The following is a 23,578-nucleotide window of genomic DNA, read 5'->3' on the forward strand; positions in this document are numbered from 1 at the left end:
AATTATCTTAAGAGTTTAAGTAAAATCTAAAGCGAGGAGAAATGTTCCAGAAGCCAAGTCATCTCCCAGACCCAAATCAAAAATCGAACCTAAGGCTTTTTATACACACAGGCAGAGAAATGGGCGGTAAAGAAAAAACAGCCCTGGCGCCTCGGAACAAACCCGGGCAGGGCGGGCAGGAAGTCCTTGGCCAGGGACACCCTTTCTCCTGGGTTTGGGAAGGTGTTTTTGGAAGTGGTTTCCCGGAGGGTGGGACTGCAGGACCCAGAGCCCGGCGGGAGGGAAAGTCCCGGCGGGGGATGACGGCGAGGGCGGCGGGACGCGAGCGCAGAGCCGGCCCGGAGCGTTTCCCCGGCGCCGGCAGCTCTTGTCCTGGGTGCTGAAAAGCTGGGAAGTTCCCGGGAAGCGGCAGCCACTTTTATTTCGGAGGGTGGGTGTGGGGTTGCAGGCTGCGCACCTGCTAAACCCGCCAGATCTGCCCTCCTTAACCCGGTTCGGGAGAGATGGATGGGGCAGAGGGACTGCGTGCAGAGCTGGGATCACCAGGAGGTCCCGGGGGTGCCCTTCCAAGCGGCCCGGCGACGCGACCTCAGCTTACCTATTCGTGAACTCTCGCCGTCAGGGTGGCGCGCGCCAGCGGGCTGAGCCCAGCAGGGAGCCAGGGAGCGGGCCGAAGGTGCCAGGTGTTGGGGGAAATCGGCTCGAGTCCCGGGAGTGGGGGGGCGGAGGCGAGAGCAAGCGGGCATGCGCAGTGGGGCGGAGGAGGTGGCGATGGCCCGGGGAGGCGGGGGGACTGCTGTTTATTTGCAGCTGGGCCAACTCCGCGGCGCAGGCGGCGGCGGAGCGCGGGGCGCCCGCGGCTGGTCCAGCTGCCGCCGCACCATGCCCGAGCCCACCTCCAGGCTGCCGCCGCACGCCGCGCGGGCCCCCGCAGGGGAGGATGCCAGACGCCCGGGAGAGGCCAGGGCAGCAGCGGAGGCGGCGGCGCGATGGTGGTGACCACCTCTGCCCGAGGCGGCGGGGACCGCGCGCCCTCCCGGCGGCCGGGCTGCGGGCTTGCGCCGGCCGGGGCCGCGGCGCTGCTGGCGGGGGCCAGCTGCCTGTGCTACGGCCGCTCCCTGCAGGGCGAGTTCGTGCACGACGACGTGTGGGCGATCGTGAACAACCCCGATGTGCGGCCGGGCGCCCCGCTCCGCTGGGGCATCTTCACCAACGACTTCTGGGGCAAGGGCATGGCCGAGAACACCAGCCACAAGTCCTACCGGCCGCTCTGCGTCCTCACCTTCAAGTGAGTCCCTCACCTCGCGCTCGCTGCTGCCGCCTTCCCCGATTCTCACTGCTTCTCCGGGCCAGGAGAAGTTCCAGGACTGGCTAGGCGGGCGCTCTTTTTTGCCGCCCTTTCCCTCCACGCCTCCGTTTTCTCCAGCCTGTCCACACTACTCTGCGCTCGGGTCCTGCTCTCGCTTCTCGGGGCTCCTGGGGCGGTTCGGGAGGCTAGAGCTGGGGAGTTGGGATCGAGTTTCTCAAGTGTAGGCGCTCTCGGCGGGCTTCTCTGGGCCGGGCTAGGGGCCAACTGATGAGGCCCCGTTGCACCCCAGTCCTTGCCCGGTGGCTGCCAAATGGGACCAGCGCGGGTCCACTGGGTTCTGGAGGGGTGGCGGTGCTGGCGATGCTTCCAAGTTGGGAATTTCTCAGAAGCTGTTGGGTAGCTTTGCCGAGGAGGAGTGTGTCAGCCCCTCTGGGGACGCAGTAAGATGGGAGGAGGAGGGAGCCTTGAGCTGCTAGGACTGCGTAGGTTTTGGGACAAAGCAGGGGAGAGAGAAGATTGTCCTCAAGCCACCTCACCCCGACCTTCTCCCTCTTGTCTGCTCCCAGAGCTTCTCCAGTCTGCCAAGCAGCTCTGGAAATGGACTTGAGAAGGTGCAAAGCATGCAGACGCGTGGAATCCTCTGGGGATCTTGGGGTCCCCGCTGAAATAGTTTTTCTTTTACAACCCCGGAGTCATGATTCAGCATTTCTAGTGTAAATAAGTGTAAAGGGAACCGAGAGTACACCAGGATTTTATAGGGTAGAGTATTTTCTTGAATTTAAAAAGAGGGCTAGTACAGAAAGGAGAGAAGGGCTGATTTGAAAGAAGTGCTATCTTCTACATCACTAGCTGATGACTCCACCCCTTATAATTTGGCTCAGCACTTAAGCTTGTTTCAATGCGCTGGACAGAAACTGTTGAAATAATTTTGTTTCGGTATTATCAGCATTTTAAGTGTTTTCCAACGGGTGTAATAGGAACTGGGGTTTATGGTAATGATCATTTGAGACTGGGTTGGAGTTTGAAAGCCTGTTCTGGCCTGCTGGACTAGGTCTCCTTTGACAGGTGGCTCTGATGACTTAGAAAAGGAAACCATGGCAATTGGCAACAATTCATGGGCTTCTGACTTAATCCTTCCACTGAAAGTTTAATGTTTTAAAGAGGGTGAGAAAATACACATTTGACTCTCGAGACCTCTTGAAAAGTTGTAGTGGTTTTCAGTGGAAAGATAACTTTAGCCACTGAGAGAGTTCCTCCCTCTCTGGTTTTCCAAATATTTCTTAGAATTTCTTTAGATAGCCCAAATATAAATGTTTCACTTTTAGATGGACCTTAATTTTATTATGTGGGCATTGTTGATAGATTTTAAGTATGAGGTATGCTAGACTTATAAAAACCACTGCCCTGGTCCCTGGGTTGAGCATTTTCCATTAAAAAAAAGGAAGGTTTAAATTCATTTATCCACTTGCTGGAGGTGGGGGAGAATGTTTTCAGGTCTTCCTAAAAGTTTTAAATTCACAGTGCAGATGGCAGGGACAGAGGAGAGAGGGATGGAGGAAGGGACTAAGTAAGGGGGCAAAGCCATTGATAAAGAGAAGTAATGGGGTTGGCAGAATAGGGGCAAAGAAGGGAAAGAGGTGAAGAAACTTTTCCTTTCTAGTAATATTTGATTGGAAAAAGCAGCTTGGTATATAAGATTCATTGCTCTTTGTTTACTGTTACTTGCTATAAAATATACATTTTTTTTATTTTTACAAAGACTGAGTTGCATAGAGAGCAACAGGGTGCTAGTTGGAAATGGATAGGTGCCTATTCAGAAAGAGAAAATTAACTAGTCTTTCTTTATTCACGTGCATTGATTTAAATAAGATAAGACAGCTTTCTTCACACAGTCACCAGGGGAAATGGCATCTCCTAGTGCAACAGCATAGAGCTGGAGAGTATCAGTGACTTTAGTCTCACACAACTCTTAATGCTGCAAGGATGGGCAGAAAGTCACATTTATTAGCTATTTAGTATGAACCAAGTATTGACCTTGACACTTTACATCGGATCAGGAGTTCAAAGCTAGCCTTAGCAACAGCTAGGTGCTGAGCAACTCAGTGAGATTCTGCCTCTAAAAAATACAAAATAGGGCTGAGACTTTGGCTCAGTGGTTGAGTGCCCCTGAGTTAAATCCCCAGTACCCTAAACAACAACAACAACAAAAACGATGTCTTTATGATATTTATCTTAGGTAGATGATGAAAACACAATTAAGGTGGCTCTTTAAATATGTGCAAACCATTTAACCATATCTTAAATTATGCTTGTTTGAGCAGATATCTTTGAGACTTCAAACTCATTAAGAAAACATTTTTATTTTGAGAAAATTGTACATTCCTGTGCAGTTGTAAGTAGTAATATAGATCCCATATACTTCTTATCCATTTTCTCCCAATGGTAACATCTTACGTAACTGAAGTGTAATAGCACAACCAGGAAATTGACATTGATACCATCTACTTTTATTCACCTTTCACCAGTTTCACATGTACTCTTTAAATTTTGTTAAGTACTATGCAGTTTTTTCAGATTTGTACATTTCTGAGAGTATCATCACAGCCAAGATATACAACATTTCCATCACAAGGATCCATACCATAGCCATAACCCCTAATCTATAACAACCACCAAATCCATAACTCCCCCGACTTTAATCCATAATAACCAATAGTTTTCCACCTCTGTAATTTTACCATTTCAATATTGTTTATATCATATAGGATATAATTTTTAGAGATTGGCTTTCTTTGATTCAACCTGTCTCTGGAGCTTTATTCAGATTGTTGCATGTGTGTGTAGTTTGTTCCTTTTTAACCATTCAGTAGTATTCCATTGCATAGACATACCACAGTTTATTTAACCATTCATTTGTTGAGGACATCTAAGTTGTTTTGGATATTTAAAATGAAGTTGCTCTAAACATTTATAGGTTTTGGTGTAAACATAAATTTTTATTTCTCTGGAGGAAATATATAGGAGTACAACATCATTGTATGGAGGTTGCATGTTTGGTTCCTTATGAAACTGCCAAACTGTTTTCCAGACATTTCTACCAGCAGTGAATGACTAAGTCAGTTGCTTGCTTCCTTGCCAGCACTTGGTATTGTTGCTCCTTTTCTTATTGTAGTGATAGTAGTATATCAGTATATTTAGTTTTTATTTTCTTAGTGGCCAATACTATTACATATATTTTCTTGTGCTTGTTTGCCCTTTGTATTTCCTCTTTGGCAAAAAAGTGCCCTTGTGTCTTACGTCCATTTTCTAAATGAATTTTTTTTGTGTGTGCTGGGTTTTAAACTTTTTTTATACATTCTAAGTACATGTCCTTTGTCAAGTATGCTGTTGGCAAATGTTTTTTCCCCCACTATGTAGCTTATATTTTTGTCTTCACAGTTGTTCCTAGTGTAGAATTTAAATGCATCTTTTTATTCAAAGTAAATTTGTTAATTTCAATTCATCAGATGTATGTCACACATACTGAGAGCTAGAAATTCACATAAGAATAAATATAATCCTTAGATGTGTAATGCTTTTACTATAAAAGTGTTTATGTACTAATTAATAATTAAGGTACTTATGTAGTAAAGGTACTAATCACAATTTTTCTCATAAGAAATGAGCTAAAGTTGAAACAAGGAAATGACTTATCAGCGCATCTACTGTTACCAGTTGTGGAGGTACAGGGCAGTGAAACATCAAGGCATTTTACCAAGACCTGGTGGTTTTGCATTACATCAGTTTAGCAAAGTTAGTACTGTTTCCCAGAATTCCCTTCCCAATGATTCTGCATTAGGGCTGTCCACAGGAGAGAATTCTGCAGGACTTAGAAGGTGGAAGTGAAGTAGTCATGATCACGCTGAGAGGGTTCATGTACAGGAGGTTTTGGTGCTGTGGGGCCTCCTGCAGATTGTGGAAGAAGTGCTGGCTGCTCTGATGGTGGTGTTCAGTTGCAGCCATGCCCACAGCACCTCCTGCACTCTCCAGAGCTCCTCCTTCAGCTACTTGCAGTCAGATGTGTGTGTGTGTGTGTGTGTGTGTGTGTGCAGTGTTTCACTTTGAAGAAGAGAACCACCAGCCTTTCTGCAAGCCATTCACATCATTGAAGTTGAGTCTTAATGGTCACAGGTATGTACCCCACTTTATCCTGTGAGTTCCAGCTCAGCCTTGTTTTCCCTACTTCTGGTGTACCCATCCCCGCTTGCGGAGAGACCACCTTGCTGGCTTGCAGCCTCCGTTTTAGATACAGAAGCATCAGACTTCCTGGGGTTATTTAACCAGCTCCCACTGTTGTGAAAGGTCAGATCTCTATAGTAAATCCCTTCTTCAGGATCACTCCTGGTGGCTTTGTTTTTCTTGTAAAACTCTCACAGACACAAATAGTCATTTCTTTGTATTCCTTCAGGTGAATTTAGAATTCTGATGAATCTGTATTTCTGATCAAATCTTACATTCCATCTTTTCCTAAGAGTATGTCCAAGAGCATGCAGGAATATTTTTAGACCATGGTAGAGCAGAATCAAAACATCTGTGAAACTTAATCTGCAGCAGTAACCATTTTTAAATTTTGTTTCTTTATCCCTTACTGGTCATGTTCTGTTTGGAGCTTTGAAATCAGGAGGAATGTATTAAGCTACTCTGTGGACACTGAAATGACACAGAACCAAATCCCACCGTGTCCATAACTCTCCCCTGAAAAATGGCCTTGGTTATAGAGTTGGAGAATATCATGCTAAGCAAAGTAAGCCAATCCCCCCAAAAAACTAAAGGCCGAATGTTCTCTCTGACAAGTGGATGCTGATCCATAAGGAGGGGGGAGGGGGAGAATGGGAAAAATGGAGGAACTTTGATTTGGCAAAGGGGAGGGAAGGGGCATGGGGGCAGGAAAGATGGTGGAATGAGATGGACATCATTACCCCAGGTACATGTATGACTGCACATATGGTGTGATGCTACATCTTGTATAACCAGAGAAATGAAAAGTTGTGCTGCCTTTGTGATGATGAATCAAAATGCATTCTGCTGTCATATATACCTAATTAATAAATAAATTAAAAAGTGGCTTTGGTTGATTTAAAAGGTGCTTAGCTCTTTAATTTTACCCCCTTTCCTTTTCCTTTTGAGAAGAAGCTCCTGTGGAATTATTAACTGTATCATTCTGTTTAGTAAGAGAGTGGAGGTTGGCTTCAACCAGAAAGAACTAATGATTTCCCATAGTTAAGATGCAGAACCCAAGGCAAATCAAAGGAACTTAAACTCATGATTCTCTTTCCATGTTTAGGCTATTAGATCATAGTTTGCTATAAAGTTTTATTTTATTGAAGGCTTCTGATGGTAATATAAACCGTAAGAGTGAAGTGGGTGGTTTAAAATGTCAGAGCTAAAAAATAGAATATCTTAATATGTGCAGCTGTAAGAATTTGCAGCATTTTATTGTTTGATCTTGAGTTTTTTCTCAGTAGTTTGCATCTTTTAGTCACAAGCGTTATGCCAACCATGAAAATAAGCACTAGTTTCCATGCCCAAAACCTTAAAGAAATGGTGAAATGTTTCTTTTGGTTCTGTTCCTTTTGATTGACCTCTGTGGAATTTCATTTTGAGACAGTCTGTCACTCCAAGGCTGATAAGGTGGTTTTTTAAGTCTATCATAGGAGACAAGCGAAGATGGTCTAGAATGTTTGCCTAGGCAGTCTGGGATATTCAGTGATAGAAACAGCAAAGGAAAAACAGGTTTGGAGGCAGTATTTTATAGAGAAAAATGAAAAAGTGGCTTTGAAAATTGTGTACCAAACTGAGGTTATCCTAGAAACCCCAGAGGAGGAGCCATGATTACTGCCTGGTAGGACGCGCTGTAGATGCCAGATAAGCTCAACCTACAGTCTGGTAGCATAGGAGGCTGGAAAATGAGAGGAATTATTTTTGGATCCTGGGGTTTTTTTATGAGTCCCTGAATGGAGGCTTGGAAGTCACCTTCTGAAGCAATCTCTTCCTATCAACTAATGTCTTTTCTGTCTTCCTTTGGAGTCACATTCATGTTTTTCCAGACTTTCGTGTGTAGTCATCCCACTTTATTTTATTTTTAAAAAAATTTTTGGTACTTGGTGTTAACCACTGAGCCACTTCCCCATCCCTTTTTAAAATTCTTTAATTTAGGGACAGAGTCTTGCTGAGTTGCTTACGGCTTTGCTGAGTTGCTGAGGCTGGCTTTGAACTCATGATCCTCCTGCCTCAGCCTCTGGAGCTTTGGGGATCATCAGCACGTGCCACCGTGCCCAGTGTCATCCCACTTTAAAAGAGGGATGAGGAATGCTTGATTATGCCAACGTAATGGCCATGTTCCTTTTCCAGATGGTAAGGTCGGGATTCTGTTCTAGAGAGTCCTGTTCAGCCTGACCCCTGGCTCCCTCTCTGTCCTCTGGGCTGTCAGTCTCCAGCTGGGCATTCTGGAGCCCTTGTTCCTGTACAGGCCAGACCTGCTGCCGCCAGCAGCCTTTGCACTTGTGGTTTCTTGTTCCTGAATGCTCTTCACCATCCATCTGTGGACGGCCGGCCTGCTCTCTCACTGCCTCATGGGGGTATCTGCTCATGCCACTTCCTCACAGGGCGTTTCTTGAACTAAACAGCAAACATTCCCTCATGTTTCACCCTTATCTTTCCACCCTGCTTTGCCTTCACGTCCCTCATTGCTGCCTGGCACTGTATTTTTGTTGTTGGTTTTAATATCCTGTCATGACAGTGTGCGCTCTGTCCTACCATCTAGGACTCTGCCTGGCTTGCATAGTAGCGGCCTAAGAATTACTGCTGAAAGAAAGAATGAGTATTTTATTGACAATTAAAAATAAATTCATTTAACATGAAAACATGCTCAACATTTTTAGCCATTAGGGACTTGCAAATCAAACTTCACTGAGATTCCATCTTATCCCACTTAGGATGGCTAAATAAACAAATATCAATGAGAATGTGGGTGAAAAGAACCCTTATACAATGTTGATGAGAATGTGAATTTCCAGCCACTATGGAAAAAGAGTATGGAGGTTTCTCAAAAAACTAAAGATAAAACTGTCATAGGATTCAGCTCTACCACTCCTGGCTATATACTCAAAGGAAATGAAGTTAGCACGCAAAAGAGAGACCTTTGTGCCTATGTTTACTGTGGTATTATGCACAATAGCTAAGAAATGGAATCGGCCTAGGTGCTCATTGACAGATGAATGAATGAATAAAAAAAATGCTGTATGTATGCATATACATACATACGTACATACACAGACATTATGTGTTATTCAGCTGCAAAGAAGACTGAAATAATGTCATTGGCAGAAAAATCGTTGTAGCTGGAAGTCATCATGTTAATCATAAGCCAAATATTGCATGTTTTCTCTCATATAGGGAAAAAAATGAAGAAAAGGGACTATTAAGGAAGGGAGAATAGTTGGTAGGATGGTTAGGAATTAAAGCAGGATATGAGAATGTGCATGAATGGAAGTGTCACAGTCAACCCCATTAATTTGTAAATTAAAATGCAATAATTAGGGGCTGGGGATTGACTCAGTGGTGGAGCACTTGCCTAGCATATGTGAGACACTGGGTTCTATTCTCAGTACCACATATTTAAATAAATAAATAAAGATATTGTGTCCATCTACAATTAAAAAACATTAAAAAATGAATAAAATATAAAGTTCCATCAACAACTTAAAAAGAATTAGAAAAAAACAGAGCTATGTTATTAAAAATGTAATAAGTATAATAGACAATTTAAATGAATGCATACACCATTTTTTATGAATGCCTGCTTTTGGGGAAATATTAAGGTAGGCCTCCTTTTAAAATGTAGAAAAGTCTGATTTATTTCTTAGTTAATTTTCCTTTTTACTTCCTCTCTGGGAAAAGTGAAGGCAGAGCTGGTCTTTCCTCTGACCAACCCAGAGGATTCCATTGGGTCCTGCTTACTGTGAGGTTAAAGGCAGCTTGGATTTTGAAAGGGGCAATCATGGCTTTCCATTGAAACCTGCTGGGAGATCATGAGTCTCTTAGAAGTTTGGGATCTTCTTCCTGTCGAATGGCATTGAAGCATAAATCGTTGGTGGATGCTTGCTACAAAGTTCTAAGCTAGAGATAGCAGTTGTACTTCTGAGACAAAACTCAGAATTTTACGGGTTCTCCTACAACCTGCACTTAGGGCCCTAAAATTCATCAATTCCAGTGCCCTGCTTTCTATAAGAAATGACCTTTTGTTTTGTTTTGTTTTTAGTCAATGACATGTAACATGAAATATTTTCTGTTGGATCAAATAGAGTACATTACTTTATCAAAGGAATTAATGTGGCTATCACTTCCTCTCTCCCATTGTTGTATACTAAAGAATTTGTCCGGTCTTTGTCTTAGGTTCCTGGGAGAGACCTTATTAAACCCTTGAAATTTCCTAACGGATAGAAATGGAACCACATACCTAAATTTTTCTGAGGGAGTGGTGGTGACTCACTCCTAGATGGTTTCAGGACGAGGACTGGCCATGCTGGAAAGACCAATCATATTACCATAGAGAGTTGGGGCTGTGAGCCATGTGTTATCAGCTTCTGTCTCTCAACCTGAGAGGGAAAAGGGGCTGTAGATTGAGTTCAATCCATAGCTAATAATTTAATCAATCATGTGTACATAATGAAACCTCATTAAAAATACTGGACCTCCAATCTTGCTTGAGCTCCCTGGTCGGTAATCTTATACTGATGTGTTGGGAGAGAGATGCATCCTGAAGATACAGAATGTTTGTGTTTAGGACTGTCCTAGACCTTACGCCATAATCTTTTCTTTGATTCTGATTTGTGTCCTTTATAAGCAAATTACAATAAGTATAGTGGTATTCGTGTGAGTCATTCTAGTGAAGTATGGAATTTGAGAGAGTTGTGGGAAGCCCCCACTTTGCAGCCAGTTGATTGGAAGTACAGATGGCTTGGTGACTTTTCAACTTGTTGCTAATAATTGAAGTACAAGAGTCTTATAGAGTACTTTGCTTGCATCTTGGATGTCTTCAATAACGCTGGATAGTTGATGTCTGAATTGCATTACATCCTAGTACTCACCAAACACCATTAAGAGAGAGAAGAAAAAAAAAGAGGGAGAATTTGCTAAAAACTGACAGCTCAGTTGTAGTTATAACTAAGGTATTTGGGACACTGGGCTACTTTTTTCTGATTTCCTTTTAAGGATTTTCTTCTGGGACTTGCTGTCTTCTGGGTATCACTACTGATCTTCGTATCCTCAGTTTCTCTGACTCCTTTGATACAGTCATTATTCTAAATGAAGTCATAATGACACTTGCTGCCCCTTCATGGGCAGGTGAGGCTGTGGTTCACTGAGCTCAAATCAACAGGAATTTTGCTTTTCCTCTGTGCTGTTATCTGCATTGGTGCCTGTGAACTGCATCGTTTGGTACTTTAGATGCATTAAGTGATGATGATTTGCTTATTTAGTTCTGGTACTGGAGGGAATGCAGAAGGATAGCAACCAAAATGATTGAGGGCCAAAGGGATTTGCCTTAGAGAAAAACAGAGCAGAACCAGATGTTGTTATTTATTGGTTGAATGATCTAAGAAGACTATGGAAACCACTTACAAGCATTTGAGAATTATAATGATAGCAAGAGGTGGGGAAGAAGGAAGATGAACAGCAATAGAGGAAGACAGGAGAATGTGATGTGTACTAGTATTGGGCTGTGGAAATCCACTGGAAAGTTTTGGAGAAAATATCATTTGAGAACTGAGAAACATCATAAAGGAGATAGAGTCAATTTTTCCTTTTCCCTCGTTTTTAGTTCTTCTGGGAAAAGAATGTGTGTTGTGTTATGCTGAGAAAACAACTTTTCTGGTAAGCTTGCCAATCCTACCCAACTTCCCAAAGCTTTGAGATCTATGTCTTATTGTTCTGAGACTCTCCTGCCTTAAATTACTTGGATTACTTGGGGCTGATTTCCAGGTTCCATTTCAGATCTACTGGCTTAGAGTATCTTGGGAAGGAATCAGGAAATTAGCAGCATAATTAGTGCATAAGGTGATTAAGAAACTTGGAAACCACTGGGACTCCATGGGGGCCTATGTTTAGTGAGACTGACATGCCACAGTTTCCCTGGCATAATATACAGAAAGGAATCCAAAGGCTCACTGAGATAGCAATGTTGGGAAGCATTTAATATGTGCAAACCACATACACCCTTCTACCCCTCCATAATATTCCTGGAGAGAGCAGATGGCTTTGCCTTCATGGAGGCATTGAGAATGACATTATTAGGAGCACCTGCAGCTCTGGAATGTGCTCTGATGATTGCCTTGTGTAGGCTGAATGTGATATGTTTGGATGATGCTGCTCAGTTGGGCTCTCTGGCATCAGTGGAGTGATAAGATCCTGGAATACCAAAGACCAATTGGGTGCAGTTTATATCATGAGGAACAGTGGGAATGCATTGGGCATCAGAAAGTTTTGACCTGAAGGCATCAAGGTGGTGAATCATGTTTTGTTCCTAGGAATGAAATAGATAGGCCTCTAAAATGTTGCTTGATCTATATGCTGCGGAAAATTGGTGCAAGACCAGGATCAGGCTCAAGTTGCCACAGTGGAGATTTCTGACGTCTTAGCCAGTTTCCAGCCCTGTGCCAGCTTGTGAAGATGGAGCTGATTGATTGAAATGGAATTGGGATCTTTCTGAGGACTTCCTCCCCACCCCCCAGTATAAGTCTCTTTCTGGGATACAGCCTGTTGTGTGTGTGTGTGTGTGTGTGTGTCTGTCTGTCTGTCTGTCTGTCTGTCTAAACCAGAGCCATTTTCAAAGCAGAGAATTAAAAAAGAGTGATGGAGTTTATGTCGAGCTCCTGGCTGTGAGATCCTAGAGGCAGACAGCTCAGAGCCCTTCCCTTGCCTCCCCTTTGGTTCCAGATCCTGTGACCTTTCCTGGGAATGGATGTGGCCATGCTGGAAACCATCAACTCTGATTTCTGTGAGCTTACTGCTCCACCTTTCTGGGCAGTTTTACAAGAAGGCAGAGAGAGTTCAGATGGAGAAGGGTCGATTTGTGCTCATATTTGTCAAACTATGGAAGGTTTGCAGACAGAGATGGTTATTAGGATTATTTTCAGAAAAAAAAATATTTTATTTCCTACTGTTTGGCCTAGTTTTAAATTAAAAAAAAATGAAGGCTAGACCAAATAAAATGAGAGATTCTTAGGGTTGAAAAGGAATGACAATCTTTTAGCTTCTAACATTATATAAATTCATCTGTTCATTCAGTAAATTTTCATTTAGAATCTAGTGTGTGCTGAACTGGTTGGATATGTAAATGGAAAGAAATTAGCTTCTTACAATTAAAAAAAATGCTCATAACTTTTGAGTAATACAACTAGTGAATTTTAGGAAAGTGGTAAAATGCCATCACAGAGGCACCTTCAGGGTGAAGTGCAACCTGAGACACTGCTGTTGAGAATTTTTTCCAGGTGGACTGTCATCCTGCCTGGAACTTCTGTGGGCATGTTTCTGGTTATCAAAGTAGTCGATCTAGTTTAATTGTTATTACATTATTATTATTTTTTTGGTGGTACTGGGGATTGAACCCAGGGGTGCTTTCCCACTGAAGACAGGGTCTAAGTTGCTGAGGCCGGATCCTCCTGCTGCCTCCTGAGCCAGTGGGATTTCAGGTGTGTACTACCATGCCCCACGTGATAGAGTTTAAATGCACCGATGTTTACTAGTTGAAGTGCTAATTCTTTTTTTGAGCTAAGTCCTCTTAGTATTTTGTATACTAATGGTTGAAAACTCAAATCCTGAAAGGGTTGGCTGATGTGGTAGTTGAGTGAATTGAGCCGGATGGGAGGTTATATTCTTTGACATATAGAATTTTGCATAGTAGGCATATGGGAATATCTTCCTCTTCCAGAAATATACTTTCTTCCATTTTTCTTCAAACAGTCATTTTGACTATCTTTTGATTTCCCATTTGTGATAGTAATATAGGCCCAAGAAACATTGCACTGTCTTTTTACTAAAAGAAAAATTGTGTGTGTGTGTGTGTGTGTGTGTGTGTGTGTGTGTATGATGATAGATGAATGGCATCAGGTTAGGAATATAGTAGAAATTGGCAGAGACTATGGCAAATTGTGAACATTTGTCTTATTGAAATGGGCACCCAAATATTTCTGCATAGCCATATAACCCCAGAGTTGCCAGGTCCAATAACGTTTCAAGATGAACAGGAAATTTATCCAAATAACCATCTGTTTTGTAAAATATCGGTAAATTTTAAAAAGAAAAAAGATATAAAGGTGAAACAAAACAATTTACTGGATAAACCTGGCTCTTAGACAGCCTGTTTGCAATGTTGTTATTGGATCTTACTTTCCCTTTGGGGAGATACTTAGAGTAAGTGCTTTGCTTCAGTATTTCATTTGCTCATCATGTTTATTCATACAAAAAATATATTGTGCTACAACCATGAATGTGTTAGATACTGGGGTCGAGCAATAAATTTGACCAAGATCTTTCCCCCCAGAGAACTTGGTATCACTTCTTTCTGTCATCATCCTCAGGTTGAACACCCCCTTCCACAAACCTACCTTCCTGAGATCTCATTTCAGAGAGCTTCTCCCTCTTCTACTCCTAGAGCCCTCTTGTGAAGGTGCTCTAGGGTTAAGAAGCACTCTGGAGGTCTCCTGTTCCATGCTGGATTCCACCCACCTTGTCTCTCCTGTCCACAGGTAGAATATTACCTTCTCCAAAATCTTTGCACCTGGTAGTTTCTCCATTGCTAGAATTCTGTCACTATTACTTATCTGACTAACTGCCTCTCTTGCTCCTAGTATGTGGTCAACCATTTAAAAGCAAATGCCCTATCTTCTCTTTGTAACTCTGGGCCTTGAACTATTCCTGATGTCTAATAGGTGTTTGATAAGTCCTGTTGGAGTACATGGAAATGAAAAAGAGTTTGACTTGTACGTTTTCCGATTTTTTTTTTTTTTTTTTTTTTTTTTTTTTTTTGCTGGGGATTGAACTCAGGGGCATTCAACCACTGAGCCACATCCCCAGCCCTATTTTGTATTTTATTTAGAGACAGGGTCTCACTGAGTTGTTTAGTGCCTTGCCATTGCTGAGGCTGGCTTTGAACTCTGGATCCCCCTGCCTTAGCCTCCAGAGCCGCTGGGATTACAGTGTTTGCTACCTTACCCAGCAGTTCCCTGTCTTTTTGTTGATGTTTTGGTCTGTTTTGATACCCAAGACACACTGAGTCTCTAAGTTAAGGGGAACTAAAAACTCCTGGGCAGTACCAGGTGCTGAGGGCCATTACCAAGTAGGAATGATGCATCGAAATTTCCTTGCCAGCCTACCCCATGTTAAATGGACTTGCCTTGGAAATTTGCTGTGACCTTGCATGTGTGTTTGAGAAAGGTGACCCTGCTCAATGACCAGGATGGATCCAGGATTAGGGTGTATGCTGCAGTTTGAGGAAGTATCCCGCTCCTTGGGTTAAGGGCATTCCCAGTTTTAGACCTTGGGTTTTAGGGAAGTTCGATGTTGAGGATTATTGCTGCTGGAAATAGGGCGTTCCTGCTACCTGAGCTCCCTTTGAGTTCTCGTGAGATTCAGAGAGTATTTTGGGAAGAAAGCCTCGTGGAGTAGGTGAATTGGGTGGCAGCAGAACTGGGATTGCCCCAGAACGTGTGTGGAGGCCGGTGTGAGTTCGGGAATAAAGAATTGCTGTTTGAATCTACAAAGCTGTGTGGTGGCTCGTGATTCTGTGCCCAGCCAAGACTGTGGCATTTGGTGGCCCGTACGCGGAACGTCTGAAACTTGGAGGTAAGTGAAATTGCTCGCCCCTGAGGGAAGGCGAGAGAATGGGTGACCATTTCAAAAAACAATGTGTTCTTGTTTTGATTTATTTCGTTTTTGTTTCAAGCTGCCTGTCCCTAGAAATTTCTCAGGCAAACTGGGAAAAATGGATGGCTCAAGGTTTGAAGTTTGTCAGCCCGGAGAAAGAGAAAATTGATACAGCGAATTTTTATTCAGTTTTTGTTTCATTCAGTTGCGGTTTTGTTTTGTGTTATCTTATTGGGTTGCGTTATCTTTATAGAAGATTAGAAATTAGTAAAAAAGAAACCGAAAAGGTGTTAAGTAAATTGTTAGAGATTCAGACCATGGAGAAAGACATTTTAGATCAAGCAAAAGAGAAGGTCTCTCGAGCTAGTCAGAGAGAGGAAGAAAATTTAAAGGAAAAGGGGTTATTAGGAAAAAGGCCACAACAAGAGGCTGTTACTAACTCCGTTTTATTACCAGAGGGCGTAATTCAACCAACAGCCCCACCGATGGAAACAGCTGAGTGGCCCTCAAACCCCGTAGTTGATAAGTGGGATCCTGAGACAGGACCTCATAGATTAGCATGCCCTGTACTTGAACAGGTAGGAGGGCAGCGAATTCACCGTGCTTTAGATTTTAAAACAGTGAAGCAGTTAAAGGAGGCTGTAACAACCTACGGTCCCCAAGCTCCCTTCACGGTAAGCATGGTCGAATCCATTACTAACTTGGACATGACGCCAGCAGATTGGGCTAGCATGTGTAAATCTGTGCTAAATGGAGGACAATATTTGTTATGGAAAGTTGCCAATGAGGAATTTTGCACGGAGACAGCTAGGCGAAATGCAGCAGCCGGTTACCCTCAAAGAAATCTAGATATGCTTTTAGGAAAAGGACCTTATGAGGGTCAACGGCAACAAATTGAATATGATCCTGCTATATATGCACAAATTGCTGCAGACGCAGTTAGGGCATGGAAGACTTTACAAGGACATGGAGATTTACAAGGTCAGCTATCTAAGGTAATACAGAGACCTAATGAACCTTACGCTGACTTTGTAGATAGGCTTATTCAAACAGCCGCCAAAATTTTGGGGGATACAGATCAAGCAATGCCATTAATAAAACAACTTGCTTATGAACAAGCAAATCGTTGCTGCAGAGAGGTTATTAGACCATGGAGACATGAAGACTTAAATACATATATTAAATTATGTAGAGATATTAATGAACAAGGGCAAGTCTTGGCAGCTGCAGTACAACAGGCTTTAGATGCCAGGCCAGAAACATGCTATAATTGTGAACAAACAGGACATTTTAAAAGGAGTTGCCCTATAAGAGGAGGTTTTAACAAAACTAGAAATCAAAGGAATAGAATACCGGGTATTTGCCCATGATGCCGTAGAGGGAGACATTGGGCTAATGAATGCCGTTCTCAAACCACCATAGAAGGTACTCCGTTATCAAAAAACGGACAAGGATCAGGTATTTACCCACGATATCGTGGAGAAAGGCATCAGGCTTCATTGCCAAAAAACGGACTGAGGGGCCCAATGCTCCGGGGCCCACAACCACAAATATACGGGGCAGTGGAGGAACCCAGCAACACCATCAGGGTGGTGCCCAGGACACATTGTCCATTAAATCCCTCATCAGACAAACCCGAGGGAGCGCAGGGTTGGACATCTGCCCCTCTGCCAGAGCAGTATTAACTCCAGAGATGGGAGTTCAAATCATTCCTACAGGAGTAAAAGGACCTCTTCCCCAAGGAACAGTAGGCTTATTATTGGGACGTAGTTCATCTACATTAAAAGGACTTATGATAAGTCCTGGGGTAATTGATCCTGATTATGTAGGTGAAATAAAAATTATAGCTAGTTCTCCAGGAGGTATATCAGTAATTTCACCTGGAGATAGAATAGCACAGTTGTTAATAATACCCAGCCTACATAATAAGTTCTCTAGTCATAATGTAGAAAGAGGTTCTAAGGGATTAGGCTCCACAGGAGTAGATTGGGCTATGTTGTCTTTAAATTTAGATTCTCGCCCGATGCTAAAACTAAATATTCAAGGTCACGAGTTTAATGGGCTACTGGACACAGGTGCTGAGCTTAGCATCATATCTCGTCGAGAATGGCCAAAACATTGGCCATTACAACAAGCCACTCAAACGCTTCGAGGCCTAGGAGTGGCGACTAATCCCCATAGAAGTTCTATGGTATTAGATTGGAAGGATCCTGAAGGATGTGAAGGAACTATACAGCCATATGTTTTGGATCACCTTCCTATTAATTTATGGGGACGAGATGTCCTGGATCAACTAGGTTTGATGTTAACAAATAACATCAATTCTAATGTGCCCACTACTAGGGCTAGACAAGGTGTTAAGAAAGAAAAAAGATTAGGAAAACAAGAACAAGGTTTAGCAGCACCAATTCAATTAGATCAAGGAACAGACAGACATGGGTCGGATTTTCAGAAAGGGCCACTGAGACAATCAAAATTACTTGGAAATCAGAAAGACCAGTGTGGGTTCCTCAGTGGCCCTTGACTAAAGAAAAGATACAAGTAGCCCATGATCTGGTCAAACAACCATTAGCGGAAGGACATTTACAACCTTCCGTATCTCCCCATAATACTCCCATTTTTGTCATCAAAAAGAAATCGGGTAAATGGAGATTATTGCAAGATTTAAGAGCCATTAATAATAAGGTGGTTATTATGGGACCTGCTCAATCAGGGATTCCTCAATTGTCTGCTTTACCAAAAACGTGGCATGTTTTAGCCATAGATATTAAAGATTGGTTTTTTTTCAATTCCAGTTCATCCCGAGGATAGTCCACGTTTTGCATTTACTATCCCTGCATTAAATCATGAGGGTCCTGATGAGAGATATGAGTGGAAAGTACTCCCTCAAGGAATGGCTAACAGTCCAACTATGTATCAAATCTATGTTAATAAAGCAATCCAGCCACTTAGAAATCAAAATCCTGAACTAAAAATATTTCACTATATGGATGATGTATTATTAGCACATAAAGATAAAAACATATTGCTGGAATGTTATGCCACACTTACGAACTTATTAAAAAATTATAATCTAGAGATAGGAATAGATAAAGTACAATTAAATTTTCCAATTAATTATTTAGGAGTTCTATTATCCTCAACCATGGTCCGTCCACCGAAAATTCAAATACGAGTAGATCAACTCAAATCACTCAACGACTCTCAAAAGTTATTATGAGACCTAAATTGGATAAGGCCTTATCTAGGCATACCAATAGGAGAGTTGGGACCTTTATTTGATATCCTAAAAGGTCCATCAGATCCAAATTCACCCCGAATGTTAACGCCTGAAGCAAGAAAGGCATGAAAAATTATTGAAACATATATGGAAAATATGCATTTGGATAGAATTGATATAACTTTGTCTTTATTATTTATTGTAATACCAACAAAAAATATGCCTACAGGAGTATTTTGGCAAGAAGGTCCGTTATTGACCGCAGCGGTCTGAGAGGAGCTGGGGGAGGACGGTGGCCCGTGAGGCTCATCGCAGACAACGCGGCGGCGTTGTCCGCGAGCCAGGCGAGTGCCGCGACAAGAAAAACCCCTATCATAAATGCTCCAAATGTATTCACTGATGGTTCAAGTAATGGTACAGCAGCAATAGTTACCCCTGATCAAACTTTTACATTTTTAGTACCCAAACAATCAGCTCAAAAGGTAGAGCTTAATACAGTTTTACAAGTTTTTGTGATGTTTAAAGATTCTGTATTTAATTTATTTTCTGATAATCAGGATATAGTTAATGCTATAGTATCCCTTGAAGATGCTGGTAGGATTTCCCCTTCCTCTACTGTTTTCTCTTTATTTTCCACTATACAAAGTCTACTCTGGGACAGAAAAGATACATTCTTTATAGGACATATCAGAGCACATACAGGATTGCCTGGAGCCCTTAGTTTGGGCAATGAACTAGCAGATGAAACTACACATGACATACATATTTTCTCTACACTAGAAGAAGCTACAAATTTTCATAAAAGGTTCCATGTCAATGCTAATACTTTACAAAAGCGTTTTAAAATAACTAAGGAACAAGCTAGACAAATAATAAAACAATGTCAAAATTGTGTGACCTTTTTACCACAAGTTAATCTTGGAGTCAATCCTAGAGGACTGATACCTAACCATATTTGGCAGATGGACGTCACACACTTGCCAGAATTTGGAAAATTAAAATATCTGCATGTTACAGTTGATACTTCTTCTGGATTTTTGATGGGCTCCCTTCATGCCGGAGAAAAAACTAAAGATGTTATAGCTCATTGCTTACAAAATTTTGCCACTGTGGGTGTTCCTAAACAGTTAAAAACTGATAACGGTCCTGGTTATACTTCTGCCTCTTTTAAACAATTTTTCTCATCATTTGGTATTACTCATATAACAGGAATCCCATACAATCCACAGGGACAAGGCATAGTTGAAAGAGCTCATCAAAGTATTAAAACATACCTATTAAAGCAAAAAGAGGGAATTGGTAAGGGGTATATATCCCCCAAAGATAAACTTAAAATAACCCTTTTTACTCTAAACTTTCTAAATTTGGATTCATCAGGACTTAGTGCTGCGGAAAGACATATGTACCCGAAAAATGTACATAAGCCTAAGGTACTTTGGAAAGATATTCTAACAGGACACTGGAAAGGCCCTGACCCAGTTATTGTCTGGAGTCGGGGTTCCGTTTGTGTTTTTCCACAGGGAGAATAGCAGCCGATTTGGATTCCAGAGAGATTAACTAAAGCAATTTCTACAGAAGAAAAAAGATGATTTGACTCAAATCCATAACAGCTGATATCCAGAGCTCCAGCTTGACTATTCTTACATCTGCGACAGTGATTAACCACGGTGCTTTTTTCAATATCTATTTTATTATTGCATTTTTCCCACATCGTAAAGTTCTATTTTATTTTTTGAGCTCATACAAACCTGGGTTAATGTTTTTCTGATCAGTTTTATTTTTTGACTGTCTTTTATTTTTTGACTAGAGTTTTTAAACATTGCAATGGAGATTTCACCTAGGTATAGCTACAAGGCCTTTATTTACTATTGTCTTATGTGTTGTATGTTGTGCATATTTCTGTTTTGTGTTGTATGTCTGTATGTGTGTATGTCCATATTTCATATATGAGGAGCGCTCATAAAAAAATGGATCCGAATTTTTTTTATTCACGTGATTTAAATGGTTTAATTTTAATTAGGTAAATAGCTGTTAAGGATTGTTTTTAAAGGAGGTTAACAGATCTGTTTGTTTAGTTTCACCTTTCCTTTTCATTATATTTAATAATTCTGTTCAGGATAATGTCTCTTTAGCATCATTGCCAGAATTCCCATCTCCATCCCAGTGCCGGTGAAGACTAAGATAAAACCAAACTACAGCTTCTATGATAGCCATCACAGTAAACTGTATAAACTGATGCATCAATGAATATAACTCAACAAGTAATGCTCAATCAAGGACTTGATTTACTTTGGGAGGAAATGGACATATTGATAGACTCCTCCAATTTGAACTGCCTGCAGAACTTGCCTGGACTATATATCAGTTGCATGCATTGTGAAATATCGTCTGGTGCAGCGAATTGTGGTACTGCTGGCATATCTTTGCTGATGGTGTCACCAGTGATGCAATTTCCTTGCCAGCTCACCCCATGTTAATTGTGGTAATGCTGGCATATCTTTGCTGATGGTGTCACCAGTGACGCAATTTTTCCAAAGGAGCCGTCAATTGGCTTGGTGTCGTGGCATTTCTGTATCTTCCTCCCTTCTACTAGTGATGGTCTAAAATTTGGGGGCCAACAGAGGTGAGGCAAAGAACCTCACCCCCCCACTGGCACCAAGGCTAAATTTGGGGGCCAACAGAGGTGAGGCAAGAACCTCACCCCCCCACTGGTGCATAGACCTATCCACAAGCATGGCTGAATGTTGGACCGGTAGTCAGTGACGGGTTGATCTGATTGCAGTGGATTCAACCTAAGACAGGAGGCTGATGCCTAAAGGTCAGTTTTCCCATGACGGGTAAGAACCATATGTTGAATTGGACAACCTACCAGGCACGGTCCTTAAGCCACATTGCTTGTTGTTTAATTAATCAGAAGGGGGGAGATGCTGAGGGCCATTACCAAGTAGGAATGACACATCGAAATTTCCTTGCCAGCGTACCCCATGTTAAATGGACTTGCCTTGGAAATTTGCTGTGACCTTGCATGTGTGTTTGAGAAAGGTGACCCTGCTCAATGACCAGGGTGGATCCAGGATTAGGGTGTATGCTGCAGTTTGAGGAAGTATCCCGCTCCTTGGGTTAAGGGCATTCCCAGTTTTAGACCTTGGGTTTTAGGGAAGTTCGATGTTGAGGATTATTGCTGCTGGAAATAGGGCGTTCCTGCTACCTGAGCTCCCGTTGAGCTCTCGTGAGATTCAGAGAGCATTTTGGGAAATAAGCCTCGTGTAGTAGGTGAATAGGGTGGCAGCAGAACTGGGATTGCCCCAGAACATGTGTGGAGGCCGGTGTGAGTTCGGGAATAAAGAATTGCTGTTTGAATCTACAAAGCTGTGTGGTGGCTCGTGATTCTGTGCCCAGCCAAGACTGCGGCAACCAGGTACACTATTTTAATCTGGATTGGCAGCATTTTGTTCTGTTTTACGTCCCCTCTTTACTCTTACCACTATTCAGTTTAATCCTATTAAAATTCATAATTTCACCCATTTAAACTCTGTGAATATCAATCAGTCTTTCAGCATATTAGCACTCCTTCCCCAATGCAGGTATTTTTATAATCTTGATAAGCATACATATTAGTTAAACTTAAATCTTTGATAAAAATATTGGACAATGCAGAGATAATATTGGAAAGCTGTGACATACAGAGGAGGTCTCAGTCCAAGGAAGCATTGATTTATTACTCACCACTCTTTGTGTTTGCAACAGATCCATCTTAGGCTATCTTCTGGGCAAGGAGATTGCAAGAGATTTTGATAAATGTGTTTGTTAAAATAAAGATGTGATGTATCTATCACACTCCTGCCTCTATTAAATTAGGAGGTTCATCAGTTAAGTCCTCTTTTTGTGAACCCCTGTTGGCTCCCAGCATCAGATCTTCTTTTTTTTTCTATTCTTGCAAACAGGATATGTCCGAAAAATTTGTTAACATTTTGTCTCAAGGTAACTGACTGAAGTTTGGAGAATTCATTCTTCATCATTTTAGACTTTTTAATAGATCTTGCCATTTTTATAATTAGCATGGTGAGATGCATTTTTGCCCATACATGATCTTTGAATACTTTTCTGGTTATTTCCTCATGAAAATCCCTAGAAATGAGAATTTTTGTCAGAGTATACACTTTTTAAAGGCTTTCATGCAAACTGCCTGTCAGAGATCCAATTTGGATACCCAGCAAATGCCTGTGAGATGCTGTTTCCTCTCATCATCATCACTGATATGAATGAATTTTAAATGGATAGTTTAGTTGTTCTAGAATGTTCAGTGAGGAATCAGCCTCAGGAGGATGGACTTATAGCAACTGTGTCCAGCTCTTTGAGAACCACATCGTGGTCTTACCTTCTTACATCTCCAGACCGGAGCTTTCTGATTTCTGGCAACTTTGACATGTGGGGTCCTCCTTCCTTGGAATGTGGTGCTGTTCTTGCTTTATTTGGACCTGCCTGTTCCCATTCTTCTTCCCCTCGTTTGGATTATTTCCCACCATGAGTCTGTAGAAGGGTGCTGGTGTGTGCAGGCTCATGGATCTGCCTACACACAGCTGGGTCCAACCTTGCATCAATGCCCTTAGTTGAATCCCATATAACAGTCCATGTTTTCCAGGTTTGGTTTTGAATTATGGTTACTTTGTTGGGAGTGGGAGTGAAGGAAGAGTTGATTAGTAACTATGACATTTGGATTCATATGCCCAAATAAAGCTTGAGATGATTAAAATTCTGTAGGTGAAAGCTGTGCATGAATCAAGTCAAGTATTTAGAATATGCATATGTCATTGCTAGAGCTGACTTGTGCAGTCTGGGTGGTTTTGGCAAAGAGGAGTTGTTTCTGTAAGAGAAGAAGATCAAGGGCATGTGAAGAATGACCTAGGGTTACTTCTTTTGTAAGATGGACTGGAGACTAAGGGTGTGTATGTTCCTCTAAAACATCTAGACCCTGTCCAGTGCATTTTTTTCTATAATCCCATAGACTCAATCGTATGATCTGTTACTAAATTTAAAGCAACCTTCAGATGTCTCTGTTCTGCATTTCTGTCTCATGAAAGTATTTTTTTTTTTATGATGTTCAACAACTGATTTCCCTTCTCTATGTGGTCCTCTTCTTGTTTCTT

The 23,578-nt window shown here is 41.9% G+C and overlaps 1 pseudogene across 1 annotated transcript in view; it reads left to right on the plus strand.

Annotated features, from left to right (window-relative positions):
* Nucleotides 1-611: 611 nt before the first annotated feature.
* LOC308658209 (protein O-mannosyl-transferase TMTC1-like) overlaps nt 612-23,578 on the plus strand; it is a 34,670-nt pseudogene continuing 11,703 nt past the window's right edge. Inside the window, exon 1 of the transcript XR_014024307.1 lies at nt 612-1,288. The product of XR_014024307.1 is annotated as a protein O-mannosyl-transferase TMTC1-like (transcript). The remainder of the gene's footprint in view (nt 1,289-23,578) is intronic.

Source organism: Spermophilus citellus (genome assembly GCF_964194105.1).
Source record: "Spermophilus citellus genome assembly, chromosome: 10".
In the NCBI taxonomy this organism is placed as follows: domain Eukaryota; kingdom Metazoa; phylum Chordata; class Mammalia; order Rodentia; family Sciuridae; genus Spermophilus; species Spermophilus citellus.